Source organism: Drosophila elegans, unplaced genomic scaffold, assembly GCF_018152505.1.
Source record: "Drosophila elegans isolate 14027-0461.03 unplaced genomic scaffold, ASM1815250v1 contig_476, whole genome shotgun sequence".
NCBI lineage: Eukaryota > Metazoa > Arthropoda > Insecta > Diptera > Drosophilidae > Drosophila > Drosophila elegans.
In genome coordinates, this window is record NW_024545863.1 from 525382 (window position 1) to 529629 (window position 4248).

At 36.4% G+C, this 4248-nt stretch overlaps 1 long non-coding RNA gene across 1 annotated transcript; it reads right to left on the reverse strand.

Moving 5' to 3' along the window:
• Nucleotides 1-528: 528 nt before the first annotated feature.
• On the reverse strand, nt 529-907 carry LOC108148607. The gene is made up of 3 exons (XR_001774564.2): nt 836-907; nt 638-775; nt 529-570 (listed from the first exon to the last, which is right to left on the reverse strand). It is a non-coding gene; the product is annotated as an uncharacterized LOC108148607 (long non-coding RNA).
• Nucleotides 908-4248: the final 3341 nt, after the last annotated feature.

The window sequence follows — 4248 nt, forward strand, 5'->3', positions numbered from 1 at the left end:
CGAATAAGAATTTTAAGTAAGAAGTACGTATATATTTATATTCTTAGGAATGTGTTAAGTAAAAATATTGAATCACGCAGAAAAATAGTTGGAAATATACACCTGTGAATTGGATAATACAACTATTTTAAATAGGTGCTGGGGAGCGATCCAATTTGTTGGTTGGATTATCTAGTTTTCTTGGATCCACAGGAATTGGATATATTCACCAACTGAGAGAGTTCGACAAAACAAGCGCTTGTTTGCTTGATCCAACTTTTTTGTATATGGTTGCTATTTAGTTGGTTCATAAAACCATCTACCAGTGATATTATATCTATTTTAATTGCTTAAAAAAATTTTCAATAAGTTCTTTATTTTCAAATAAATTGTAATTGAATGAATTTGACGACAAATAGCCTTTTTTCTAGTAGGAGTAACTCTTAAGGAATGGAGGCGATAATCGGAAGTCCTACTCCACCGCTCAGTAGCCTCAACCTCGGGTTCGAGGCATCGTCTTAACCACTCCAGGTCTTCCTTCACTTCACTCTGTTCATCTCTCTTTACTCCATCGTCATGAACAGTTGTTGGCTGTTAAGAGAAAAAAGTTAAAAAAGAAACTTTATAGAAATGGAAAGGGACATTTCTCATGACATACCTGTTCGGACTCTTTCGACCGTAATCCTGAAGCACGCAAATCTTTTATTATACAGGTATATTTATCATATAATTTACCCCTGGGCTGCTTCGCGCCTACCAAATTAGTTTTCGGCTGCCTTGGTACGTAGTACGTTGCCTAGAAAACAAAAAAGAAAAATAAATTCAGGCATCAATTAATGAGCATGAGAGAACTTACCTTTAAAAAGAACAATCAAAAATTCTGCGTTCTCGGGATCCACATTTTCCAAAAACTCCAAACTTTTTTCAGCGAGCAGCCGAAAAGAACAGAAAAGAGTAGGGATGAAAAATGCAAAGCCAATGATAGTCGAGAGTTGATTGTCGATTATTGTAAAATAATCGATGTTATCGATTTTTGTAGGCTTAAAAATTGACAAAAATTGAACACTTTATTTGAATGATTAATTGCCGTTTGTTTTTATTTTCACGTATACGTGTTAAATAATCGTTTGTATGTACTTTTGTGATATTATTTTGGTATATTTAAGTATTGATGATGAATTTTCTCGAATTGAAAAAATTTATTTTCATAAAAAATTTAACTCTTAACCTATAAATTCAACAGAATTTTCGAGGATTGAATAAAGTCAGTCGAATACGATTTTCAACTACGATTAATCGAGTTCTTTTCTGCCTTTCAAAAAAGTTGACTCATTAATCGAAATTCGAATTCCAGTATAAGTCATCATTTCCAACAAAGTTGGCAGTCTTATCCAATTCAAAGCATATAAAAACCAATCGGAGGTATCATTTTTAAATTGCTAAAATAACCATCACCGTTATTTGATCTTTCATTTTAAATAGGTACAACATCCAATTTTTTCTCACCCAATAAAAATTGGATGCTCTTTCTAACCATTTTTCTGCGTGATCGAACTCCTTCCGAAATCTTTATCCAATAATTATTATTATGTTTGAAATATTAAACGCTAGTTTTTGTTTAAATAAATGTTTGTCACTCTAAAAGCCCCAGTCACGCTTTCATCTTTAAGGGAATATTTTTTTGATCCCCGACTTCCTTTTTTATACAGCTGCTTTTGATCCTGCTGCTGCTGCAGTTGTTGTTGTTGTTTTGCCAGAATTCGCATTCAACCGTGGAAATACATGTAGCTTTTAGTTTTGGTCCAGCCGTGTTGTTTGCTCTCATTTTGGCCGCTGGTCAAATGTACCACCCATCCGATCATCCACCCACCCAACTAACCATCTCTTTTCCACTGGCCAGCGGCATTTGGCATCCGAGCAAAACATGTTTGCTTGCACAGGTGCAAATGTGTGTGTGTGTTTGGTGGCGGCATGTTTTTTGGCCAAACACACACCCGCACACATACTCGTATACTCGCACACACATATAGATGGAGAAGCGGCACATCTAAAATTCATTGTTCGTAAGACATGAACGCATTTTGCATGGCCCAACGCATTCCCGTGTCGCCTGCAGGTGTCTCTCCGGCCACGCCCCCTGCCCCCGAAAATCCCCCGGCATTCCAGACGGAGTCTGTTGTACTTTTGCCGTATTCCGGCTGTGCTTTAACGGTGTGTGTGTGTGTGTATTTACCCACCAACTCACACAAAATGGCGTCACTTGGCTGCAGGCGCATTAATTAATGTTTTGAGCCGCAACAACATCAGCATCAGCAAACAACAACAGCCGGTACGGATAACAATTTAAAACAGCGTTAGTTAACACAAACACAACAAATACACTTTAAAAATATTGGGGTAAATAACAACTCAAATGCTGTCTTTAATTTCGGTAAGGTTAAGACTGTTAAAGTTATATAAATCAAATCAAACTTCCCTGACTTGAATTTTCCAAAAAGTAAAAGTAGAAAGTAGAAACTTGTCTCCTTTTTCTAAAAATCTAACACTAAGTGAAGTAACAATAAGTAAATTTATTACTCAAAATAAAACAAACAAAATGTATGTCCTCAATTTCAATCCTTTTTGTGTTAAGGTGGTGCTCTTAGTTATGATGTTAAGCTACAATATAATTTTGATAGCATTTACACTAGCTTTTTGAAATATCTTAATAAATATCTTTACTTATTCAAGATCGTATTTTTTGAAAACTATTTGTTTCCGTAACTTATTGGAAAATAACTGTGGTTTTCTAGCACAAGATAATAATTAAATTCACTGTTTATTCACTAAAAACTTTAATGACTTATGTAGTTGCACTTTATAGTATAACTTTAATACACTAGCATTTAACATCTTTAAAAATTCAAGCTAGACTGCCTTTGTATTTTGCGAAATCTCATTGTTTTAGTTTAACTCCAGTAAAACTCCAGTGAAACTCAAAGGATCTCACATGGCATCCTAATTGCCAGCTTAAGTGAGACATGGAGTTGGCCACAACTCACCGGAGCGATTTCCATCAGATACATTATACAGAACACCCCACACACACACACACACACGATAGAAGGCTTTCAATTTAATTGCCACAGGTGAACAAGGCAACCGATTGGAGTTGCCAATGTCTTCGACACTCAGTCAGGAGGTCCTTGTGGTTGGTCCTCTACCCAATACCCATTTCCCACTCCCCGATTGCAATCGCAAAATGCTGTCTCATGCCTGCGGAGCAAAGTCGCAGGATAAGACCCGACGAACGCACACAATATTTCTTCATCAACAGCTTAAGGCGGCGGGCAGGCAATAAATTTTGCGCTGTTAATTTGTCACATGATTTTAGTTGGCCAATTACAACTATCGGACAACAACAGTGTGCGCTCCTTTGACAGGACGCACACACAAAGGATGGCTGGCCGGTGGCCACAATGCCAGCTTAACTGACTGGCCCAGGAAAGATTCCGGTGGAGTCAGGGGTCAGGGGTCAGAAAGTGTACAAAAATGCCAACGGGGCAGAAAAAAAAAAGGGAAAAAAACCAGCAGACGACAGGAGCTAGTGGCTGTGCGTGGGTTGGTATTTATCTAATTGTCCCTTACCCACACACACTCACACTCTGTTTTGCAGGTCTTTAAGGACATTTTTAGCTCGCTCAATTCCTCGGCTAGATAAATGTGTGTGCGTTCATAAAAATGCGAATCTAATGCGCCGTTTGTACGACAAGTCTAATTGCACAAAATCTTTGTATGTGTTTATGTCTCGGGGCAATTGATCCTGGCCATCCTGACATTTAATAAATATCCGACTAGTAGTCAGTACCGCTGACGCACTTCCGTTTCCTGTTTATTGGCCCAAAACTCAACGGACGACATTTTCTATACCCAAATTATGTGACATTGATGTTCGGTAGTGTTGTCTATTTGGATGCTTTCAAGTTTTAATAAACTAAATTTAATGAATTATATTTAAATTTCATATATTTACTTATTACTAAATCATTGCAGTATATACATCTCTTTAATCTTGAAAAACATAAGAATATTCATTCAACTATTTTTTTGAAAAAAGAGAAGGTGGTTAAAAATAAGTCATATATTCTAAATTGCTTGTATCAAATAAAAAGTTAGCAATCAAATTATTTGTGGTTTAAAACTTTAGACAAGTCTTTTTATTGCCATTAATTATAAAATTTGACTATATAGAGCGTTTTCTAATATTAAATTTGAGTTCCTTTCGGTACT